Consider the following 11,360-nt stretch of genomic DNA (forward strand, 5'->3'; position numbering starts at 1 on the left):
TCTTCTACCCACCCCCCCCCCCACATCCAAAGATCCTATAGTAAGCAAGATAGATCACTCGACGAAAAATACGTAGTATGGCCATGGGCAGATTCATGGGGAATTTTCAGCCCCATTTCCGTAACCGGCTTCCGTCTCCGCACCAAAGATCCTATAGCGGAGCTAAGATACCAGTGCGGAGATGGAAGCCGGTTACGGAAACATCCTCGTAAAAATAAAAGTTATTTGGTAAAAATCTTCTCCTCATTTTCAGAATTATAATTTATTAACACAAACTGTTCCCCCGCAACGATGATTACACTGCGAGTCGGGTCGGGTCGGGTCGGGTTACTGAAATGGATGATAAAAAAGGCCCACGTTCCGCTCCGTTGCGTACTACACGTCAGCCCATTGCATTTAGAAGGAGTGGTCTATCTTGCTCTGCTATAGGATCTTTGCCCACATCAGTCTGAAGAAAGGTCTCGACCCGAAAAGTCACCTTTTCCTTCGCTCCATAGATGCTGCCTCACCCGCTGAGTTTCTCCAGCATTTTTGTCTACCTTCGATTTTTCCAGCATCTGCAGTTCTTTCTCAAGCGATAGAATGTTGGAGGCGCGTGGCCTTACGATATCAGCCCAGGGGTTTATGATCTGTGGGATGGAGAAACAATGACCAATGGAACATTGCAGATAGAAATTGTGCAAATGACCAAAAGTTCAACAAAATGTGTGTGTGTGTGTGTGCTGAGGATCCACAGCACCGAAAAAAACATAGTGAATATAAATAGAATACTGTGTACTTGTGGTTTTGTTCAAATCAAGGCTTGAAACCATGCCGGCTGATCAGTAATTCATGGCATTGTTCAACTGCGGCAGTTGCTTTGCCCATTTGTCCAGTGGCCAAAGAAATACCAAATAATTCATGTACGTGCCATCAATTTCACCAAAGCTTTCATTTCCACCCAATTCCTCAATTCAAAGATAGACACAAAATGCTGGAGTAACTCAACGGGACAGGCAGCGTCTTCTGGAGATGGGTGACGTTTCGGGTCGATATATATATCTATATTTAAGAGGGAGTTAGATGTGGCCCTTGTGGCTAAAGGGATCAGGGGGTATGGAGAGAAGGCAGGGATGGGATACTGAGTTGGGTGATCAGCGATGATCATATCGAATGGCGGTGCAGGCTCGAAGGGCCGAATGGCCTACTCCTGCACCTATTTTCTATGTTTCTATGTTTCTATGCTGCCTCACCCGCTGAGTTTCTCCAGCACTTTTGTCTACCTCCAGTTTCGTTTATCATTGTTACTTTTTTGCATCTCATTCATTGTTCTTTATCTCTCTACACTATCATCTATATCTCTCGTTTCCCTTTTCCTTGCCTAGGCTGAAGAAGGGTCTTGACCTGAAATGTCACCCATTCCTTCTCTCCAGAGATGGTGCCTGTCCCGCTGAGTTACTCCAGCATTTTGTGTCTATCTTTGGCTTAAACCAGCAACTGCAGTTCCTTCCTGCGCAATTTCTCAGTTCAGTTTAGTTTATTGTCACGTGTACCAAGGTACAGTGAAAAGCTTTTGTTGCGTGCTAACCAGTCAGCGGAAAGACTGTAAATTATTACAATCAAGTTATTCACTGTGTATAGATACATGAAGAGATTTTAAAGTGTGGAGCTATTGTAATATTGGATAGTAGATCTTCTCCAATCAAGAAGAGCAGTCTCTCCAATGAATGGATGAACTGTTTATCCAACAAGAATTCAACCTGTTAAGACATATCTTGGAGGGTTTCTGGACACTGAGTTTAAGACTTTAAACTTTAGAGTTACAGCTCGGAAATAGGCCCTTCGGCCCACCAAGTTCGTGCCGACCAGCGATCCGCCCATACACCAAGACTATCCTACACACTAGATATTCTTTGTTACTACTTACCAAAGCCAATTAACCTACAAACCTGTACATCTTTGGAGTGTGGGAGGAAACCGGAGCACCCGGAGAAAACTCGCAGTCACAGGGAGAATATACAAACTCCAGACAGCCAGCACCCGTGGCCAGGATCGAACCCGGATCTGCGGTGCTGTGAGGCAGCAACTCTACCGCTGCGCCACCGTGCCGCCCACCATAGCCTTTCCTTTCATGTATCTGACCCTCAGGTCACACGTTCTATGTTCTCACCAATCTTTGGGTAAAGATGTTACTTGCTGATTTAATAACTTGGTGATTATCATAAATTGATGGTTAAAAGTGAAGCAGAGGAGCTGGTTTATCTGAGGGGGGAGTGTGATTCCTGGTCCGGTGTACTTGCCCTGTCCCCACTGCCAATGTGCTGATTGCCTCTCTTTTCACCCAAAGAAGTTAGCTCCTTCTGCCATTTGCCAACTGTAGACGTGGGTCATTGAAACTATCTAACACTATCTTATACACTTGGGACAATTTTGTACAATTTTACAGAACCAATTAACCTACAAACCTGCACGGTATATGGGATATGGGAGGAAACCGGGAGGAAACCGGAGCGCCCGGAGAAAACCCACGCGGGTCATTGGGAGAACGTAAAACTCCGTACAGACAGCACCCGTGGTCAGGATTGAACCGAAGGTCCCTGGTGCTGTACGGCAGCCACTCCACCACTGCACCACTTTGCCGTCCTATCTACCCTATTTACCCAATCCTATCTTTTCCTCTCATTGTGCTAAAGTACTGAAAGCTGATTCAACTTGCCTGCAACACACGGCCTCAAAAACCTATAGTGTTAACTGCTCAGTGTGAAGTGTGCTGGCCTGACCTATTTTCAACATTTGATCTCTATGCAGGGTTTTAGTTCCTGAGGGGCTGCATTGTCTGTCCCACCATGTGACAGGGTTATTTGCTTTAACCCTGATGGTACCAATCCATTTGCAGTTGGTGTATGAAAATATTTTTTTCACATTTTCTCTCTGCAGTTTCCTCTCCTCTGTTAGCTTATTTTTAGTTTAGCTTAGGGATACAGCACGGAGACAGGCCCTTCAGTCCACCGATCCCGCGCCAACCAGCGAACTTGCACAATTTGCACAGTTTTACCAAGCCAATTAACCTCCAGAAATGTCTGAGAGGTGGGCTCAACTGGGGAGATCTCGAAAGAACTGCCAACAACCGAGTCAGCTCCTTCTGCCATTTGCCAACTGTAGATGTTGGTCCTTGAAGCCCACCTGTCCCCCCCAGATCCTGACCAACTTCTACCGCTGTACCATCGAGAGCATCCTGACCACCTGCTTCACGGTACGGTACAGCAGCTGCACTGTTGCGGACAGGAAGCACTACAACAGGTGGTGAAAACCGCGCAGCACATCATCGGTGCTCCGCTCCCTGCCATGGATGCCCTCCACCGAAAACGGTGTCTGAGACGGGCTGGGAAGATCATTAAAGACCCCTCCCACCCCAACCATGAAGTGTTTGCCCTCCTCCCATCAGGGAGACGGTACAGGAGCCTCAGGTCTCGTACCAGTAGGATGAGGAACAGCTTCTACAATTATACCATCATATTGCTGAACTCGGAGTCCCGCCGATAGATTTCTCCGGTCCCTCCATCCCCATTGTTTGATTATTCTGTATTTTTAATTATTCTGTATCTTCTTTTTTTTTAATTTCTATATTGCACTACTACTACGGACTGACGCAAAACTGCATTTCGTTGTACCCATACTCAGTATTTGTGCAATGACATTAAAGTTGAATTGAATTGAATTGAATTGAGTGAGGTGGAGGACATTTGCCAATGGCTTATGCTCCCGTGTGTGGCAAAGGGCTTAAGAAGAAGAAGAAGTAGAATTAACCTCCAAACCTATATGTCTTTGGAACGTGGAAGGAAACCAGAGCACCTGGAGAAAACCCTCGCGGGTCACAAGGGGAATGTGCAAACTCCGTACAGACAGCACCCGTAGTCAGGATCGAACCCGGGTCAGTGGGGCTGTGAGGCATCAACTCTATCACTGCGCCACCGTGCAGGTAGTTGAGGCTGGGACTATCAGAAAATTTAGAAGGCATTTGGACAGGAACATGGATTGGACAGGTTTGGAGGGATGTGGGCCAAATGCAGGCAAGTGGGACTACCGTTCTGTAAACCATCTGCTCAGCAGTGACATGGACCATCATATTGGAATCAGGGTGGGACCAATGGCCGGGTCTGTTTTGTGGATTGAAATTAATTCACTGTTGTTAAATGTGCAAGGATGAACTAGTTGCAAGGTACACAAAAATGCTGGAGAAACTCAGCGGGTGCAGCAGCATCTATGGAGCGAAGAAGGGTTTCGGCCCGAAACGTCGCCTATTTCCTTCGCTCCATAGATGCTGCTGCACCCGCTGAGTTTCTCCAGCATTTTTGTGTACCTTCGATCTTCCAGCATCTGCAGCTCCTTCTTGAACTAGTTGCAAATTGTGCTCGACTTCTGCAATTGGATTCCACTTGAATCAGAGAAGCTTAATATCAGGAGTAGATTGAACATGCCGTTAATTATATATATATATGCGAGGCTCGATTTGTTTTTTGCCTCAGACAGGATTTCTTTCAACTTTTGTTAGCATTTGGCCAGAGTCAGGTATTCTTTAGTTGCCTAATTGAGAGCCACAAAATGCCAGAGTAACTCAGCCGGGACAGGCAGCATCTCGGGAGGGAAGGAATGGGTGACGTTTCAGGTCGAGACCCTTCTTCAGAATGGAGAGCCACAAGTTGGGACAGTGATGCAGCAGTTCGTGCGTCTGCCTTACACCTCCACTGGCCGGGGTCCTGAACTTTGACATTATCTGAATGTTTTTAACAGTGCTAGAGTCATACAGTGTGGAAACAGGCCATCCACCCCAACTTCCCCACGCCGACCAACATTCCCCACCTACACTAGTCCCACGCCTGCATTTGGCCCATATCCTTCCAAACCTGCCCTATCCATGTTCCTGCCCAAATGTCTTCTAAATGTTCTGATAATCCCAGCCTCAACTATCTCCTCCAGTAGATACCCTCCATACACCCACCACCCTCTGTGTATAAAGGTTGCCCCTCAGGTTCCTATTAAATCTTTCCCCACTCACTTTAAACCTATGTCCTCTGATTCTTGATCCCCCTAATCTGGGTTAAAGATAGATAGATAGATAGATAGATAGATAGATAGATAGATAGATAAATACTTTATTAAGTATTTTACAATTAAAAGACTACCCTATCTAATTAAAGATGACCCTATCTAATCTTAGACACCTCTATAAGAACATCCCTCATCCCCCTGCACTCCAAGGAATGATGTCCTAGCTTGCTCAACCACTCCCTGTAGCTCAGGCCCTCGAGTCCTGGCAACATCTCTGTAAATCTTCTCGGCACCCTTTCCAGCTTGATGACACATTCCTATAACACGGTGACCAAAACTGAACACACTACTCTATGAGCTACCCCTGCTCCTTTTCTCTGTTCGTATGCAATCTGAGTAAAGAAACATCTCTTTGTTTCAATCTGTAAAGGGCCTGTCCCACCAGCATGCGATTGCATGCGTCTAGCGCGACCAAACATGGTGGCTTGAGGCGTACGGCCTCACGGGGCCGGTCCCACTTCCAACCGCGGAGCTGTCTGGAGTTGTGCGGGGCTGGTCCCGACATCATACTCGCCAATCAGCTGGGCAGGAGGCGGGCCGACTGAATTTGGACGTTGCACAGCGTCGGGCGGTGATGTCATCACGCAACGCCACGCGCTCAGCGTACGACGTCGAGGCGCTGCGTACGGCCTCAATGCGGCAGCGGGCCGACAGGTCGTTGCCACGCGGAATTTTTGGACAGTGTCAGTTTTTCGGAGCCCCGCGCAATGTCGGGACCAGCCCCGCACAACTCTATACGGCTCCGGATATCGAAGTGGTACCGGCCCCGCGAGGCCGTATAGCTCAAGCGACCACGTTAGGTCGCGCTCGCCGCATGCAGTCGCATGCTGGTGGGACAGGCCCTTAATGAGTATCCCTCTATTCTGAGATATGGGCCCCAGTCTCAGGCACCCCATCCAGAAGAGATAAGCACATCAAAGCATTTAAGAATTTCTTAAGTATATTAAGTTTAAGTATATACTTAAGTATTAAGCATTTAAGTATTTCACAGCTCATTCTTCTAAACTCCAGGCCATCGAGACTCAGTTAACTCAAAGTTTTTAGCATCAAGTAGCCTTGTTACTAAACCTATTCCTACATTACAAGGGAACATTCAACACTAATTGCACCATATAAGAACCTGAGGAGAAGAAAAAGGTTTAGAAAAAGAAAGAACTGCAGATGCTGGAAAAATCGAAGGTAGACAGACACATGTATCAATAAATCAACCTTTGAACCTTTGAACCTTTGAACAAAATGCTGGATAAACTCAGCGGGTGAGGCATCATCTATGGAGAGCAGGAATAGGCGACGTTTCGGGTCGAGACCCTTCTTCAGACTGAGGTAAATAGAGAAAAAGGTAAATGCTGGGAATGTAAAAAAAGGCTGCAGTTTCAGTTTAGTTCATTGTCACGTGTACCGAGGTGAAAAGCTTTTGTTGCTTGCTAACCAGTCAGCGGAAAGACAATGCATGATTTTAATGGAGCCATTTACAGTGTAGGGATGCAAGGTGAGGGAATAACGTTTAGTGCAAGGTAAAGTCCGCCCAGCTAAAATAAGAAATGTTGCTGTGGGAGTAGAGATTTAAGAGCGTGGACCGATTGTAATATGAGTTTGCAGATCTGCTTCTGTGGCCAGCACGGAAACAGTCGTCTAGGTTGAGGTACAACCGAGGTGGCATCGGTGGAAAGGGAAACATTTCAGGTCAGAACTTAAAGATCTTGAGAGGTTTCGACACGGTGGATGTGGAGAGAATATTTCCTTTTGTGGAAATACCTTGGGTCACTGCTTAAAGAGATGAGGAAAAATATTTTCCCGCCATGGATTATCAGTGTCCAAAACTCCCTTCCCCAAGGGAAAGAGGGTCGTAGTGGTCTAGGAGCAGAGGGCACAGCCTCAGAATAAAAGGACATATATTTAGAAAGGAGATAAGGAGGAATTTCTTTAGAGTGATACAGCGTGGAAGCAAGCACTTCGGCCCAACTTGCCCACTCTGGTCAACATGTCCCAGTTACACTAGTTCCACCTGCTCGTATTTGGCCCATATCCCTCCAACCCTGTCCTATCCATTTATCTGTCTAACTGTTTCTTAGACGTTTGGATAGTCCCTGCCTCAACTACCTCCTCTGGTAACTTGTTCCATACACCCACCAACGTTTGTGTGAAAAAAGGTCAGAGGGTGGTGAATCTATTGAATTCATTGCCACAGAAGGCTGTGGAGGCCAGGTCAGAGGATATATTTTAAGGCAGAAATAGATCGATTTTTGATTAGTACAGGTGTCAGGGGTTATGGGGAGAAGGCAGGAGAATGGGGGTTAGGAGGGAGAGATAGATCTACCATGATTGAGTGGCGGAGTAGACTTGGTGGGCAGAATGGCCTAATTCTGCTCCTTTCACTTATAACTAAATGTGTTGGTGCTGGGCGATGTGTGAGTTGATACTTTCATTAGGTGAGTTCTACTTTGGGGCTATAACAGCAGATATATATCAGACTGGTGTTCAGGGACACTTTTGTCTCACAGGTTTGAGTGAGACAATTGAATGAGACAATATTGCCCATCCCATTCCCCAGAAGCATGCTCTGAGTCTACAATGTCTTGCACCCAGGCCATTACAATAGTCCTCTACATCAAGGCAACACAAATGCCACAACAATTACTTCTCCCCATATCTCCTGATCCGCTATCTTTAAGAGCCCTATCTAGCTCTCTCTTGAAAGTATCCAGAGAACCTGCCTCCACTGCCCTCTGAGGCAGAGAATTCCACAGGCTCACAACTCTCTGTGTGAAAAGTGTTTCCTCATCTCCGTTCTAAATGGCTTACCCTTTATTCTTAAACTGTGGACTCCCCCAACATCAGGAACATGTTTCCTGCCTCTAGCGTGTCCAAACCCTTAATAATCTTATATGTTTCAATAAGAACCCCTCTCATCCTTCTAAATTCCAGAGTGTACAAGCCGAGCCGTTCCATTCTCTCAGCATATGACAGTCCCGCCATCCCGGGAATTAACCTTGTAAACCTACGCTGCACTCCCTCAATAGCAAGAATGTCCTTCCTCAAATTTGGAGATCAACACTGCACACAATACTCCAGGTGTGGTCTCACTGGGGCCCTGTACAACTGCAGAAGGACCAATTCGCTCCTATACTCAACTCCTCTTGTTATGAAGCACTGTATCTCGAACTTAAACTAAGCAACGAAAAGAGGAAGTGAAAGAAAGAGTGGCTCTGTGTCTGAATTGTGTTTATTTTTATCAGACTATTTATTGACAACATTGCCTTATGCAACGAGGAGAAGATAAGGTGGGGAGTATGTCCCTGGTGCGAAGAGTCCAATGCATAGCAAACATTTTTACACAGGAGACAAAGTGTTTTAAAAACAGAAATTACAGGTACTTCTCCCATTAGCAGCAAGATAATTTCTCCAGGGGATGCAATGGGTGGCAGATTGTTACATATAAATTAAGTGTGCAACATAATTGAGTATTATAATTGGGCGATCATGTTACAGTTGTATAAGACGTTGGTGAGGCTACATTTGGAGTATTGCGTTCATTTTTTGTCACCGTGATATAGGGAAGATGTTGTCAAGCTTGAAAGGGTTCAGAGAAGATTTACCAGCTAGAGGGGATGAGCTAGTAGTGTATAGGGAGAGAGGTTCAGCAGGAACCTCGTGGATTCCTTGGAGCACAAGAGGATGAGGGATACTCTTCCAGAGGTGTACAAAATCATGAGAGGAATAGATCGGGTAAACGCACAGAGTATTTGGCCCAGAGTAGGGGAATCAAGAACCAGAGGAGATAGGTTTAAGGTGAGGGGGGGGGGGGGGGGGTGGGGGAACCATTTAATGGGAACCTGAGGGGTAACTATTTTTACACCAAGGGTGTTGGGTGTAAGGAACGAGCTGCCGGAGGAGTTAGTTGAAACAGGGACTATCGCAACGTTTAAGATACATTTAGACAGGTACATGGATAAGATGGTGGTATATGGGCGAAAAGCAAGTAGGTGGGACTAGTTAAGATGAGACATGTTGGTCGGCGTGGGCAAGTTGGGGCAAGTTGTTTCCATGCCGTATGACTCTATGAGTCTACAATTCTCAGTCTTCTACAGCAATATGGTCATCAAATTTGAAAGGTGTGAAGACAAGTCAAGTTGAGCTTATTGTCATGTAAATCAGGCCACGAAGAGAACTTGAAATTAAACCTGTGTAGGAACAAACTGCAGATGCTAGTTTAAATCGAAGGTAGACACAAAATGCCTGTCCAAATGTTTCTTAAATGTTGGAATTGTACCTTTCTCAACTTCCTCCTCCGGCAGCTCGTTCCATATATTCACCGCCCTCTGTGTGAAAAAGCTACGCCTCGGGTTCCTATTAAACTGGGCCAACCTATGGCGGCATGGTGGCACAGTGGTAGAGCTACTGCCTTACAGCGCCAGAGACCCGGATTCGATCTTGACTATGGGTGCTGTCAGTTCGGAGTTTGGATATTCTCAAAGAAAAGTACGAATTTCTCTTGCATCACGATCCAATGTTTCTTCCATCCATTCTCTGGGGTAAAACCTGCCCTCACTACTGACGGGACGAGGCAGGAGTCCATCTTGGGGGGCCTGGGGACCGCGGGCGGGAACGTTAACGCCACTATGATCAAGGTGGGTTGGGGTTACTTTAAGAAAAACAATCAAAGCCAAGGCAAGTTAATCTTAGATAGACACAAAAAAGCTGGAGTAACTCAGCGGGACAGGCAGCATCTCTGGAGAGAAGGAACGGGTGACGTTTCGGGTCAAGACCCTTCTTCAGACTCCAGTCTGACTCCAGTCTGACTACAGTCTGAAGAAGGGTCTCGACCCGAAACGTCACCCATTCCGTCTCTCCAGAGATGCTGCCTGTCCCGCTGAGTTACTCCAGCTTCTTTGTGTCGATCTTCAGTTTAAACCAGCATCTGCAGTTCCTTCCTACACAGCAAGTTAGTCTTCCCTTGCCAGACATAGACAGGCCGTGTTTACAGCTTGTTAACACCTCTCTAAGATGGTAATTAGCTAATTTCACAGTTCAAACTACACTATCTGAGTGCATGAGAACATGCTTTAGTTTTGCGTGTGTGTGTGTTCATAAGTCTATAAGTAATAGGAGCAGAATTAGGCCATTTGGCCCATCATGTCTACTCCGACATTCAATCATGGCTGGTCTATCTTTCCCTCTCAAACTCATTATCCTGACTCCTCCCCATAACCCCTGACACAGTTACTAATCAAGAATCTATGGTGTGTGTGTGTGTGTGTGTGTGTGTGTGTGTGTGTGTGTGTGTGTGTGTGTGTGTGTGTGTGTGTGTGTGTGTGTGTGTGTGTGTGTGTGTGTGTGTGTGTGTGTGTGTGTGTGGAATATGACAGCAAGAAGAGGAGTAAAGGATGGTGGGAAGATTGGGAAGCAAATAGATCTTAAGTTGCAAAAGTTCTCCCTAATAGCCATGTCCCACGGTACGAGTTCATTCAAAGAGCTCTCCCGAGTTTGCCCTGATTCGATCTCGGAGATTTACGATAATGGCCGCTCGCAGGCACTCGGGGCTCTCGTGGACGTTTTTCAACATGTTGAAAAATCTTCACGAGTCTTCCCGAGCTTACCTGCCATTAGCGAGTCTTCCCGAGTACCTGCCGTTAGCGTTACGAGCCGCTAAGAGACGTCCCCGAGCTCCGACGTACCCGCTACGTTCATTCTCTGCTTACCACGAGTTTGATTTATTATTTTTTACTCGGGAGAGCTCTTGAATGAACTCGTACAGTGGGACAGGGCTATAAAGCAAATCTTTCTCCTTGAATCAAAGGGCAAGGAAGGCCCCATAGCAGAAGCGTCCACGTGGCGGGGCTGGGAACTGGAAGTGTCCTGAGCTAATTCTGCTACCACCATCATGTATTGCAACAAGTGATGGCTCCCACTGATTGTCGCCGGAAGCTTGCGTCCTTTTCAGGACGGACGATGACAGCGATGTCAACATTTGAAACGTGGAAGATGGACACGGAAGAAGAAAGGACAAGGAACATATTCCCCTTCGACATTTTTCAAAAATAAACATTCCCAGTTGCTGAGCAGGTTTATTCATTGGAAAAAAACAAGAAACTGCAGAAACTCAGCGGGTGCAGCAGCATCTATGGAGCGAAGGAAATAGGCAACGTTTCGGGCCGAAACCCTGAAGGAAATAGGCAACGTTTCGGGACGAAACCCGGAAGGGTTTCGTCCCGAAACGTTGCCTATTTCCTTCTCTCCATAGATACTGCTGCAACCCGCTGAGTTTCTCCAGC

The sequence above is a fragment of the Amblyraja radiata genome, chromosome 16 (assembly GCF_010909765.2).
Source record: "Amblyraja radiata isolate CabotCenter1 chromosome 16, sAmbRad1.1.pri, whole genome shotgun sequence".
In the NCBI taxonomy this organism is placed as follows: Eukaryota; Metazoa; Chordata; class Chondrichthyes; order Rajiformes; family Rajidae; genus Amblyraja; species Amblyraja radiata.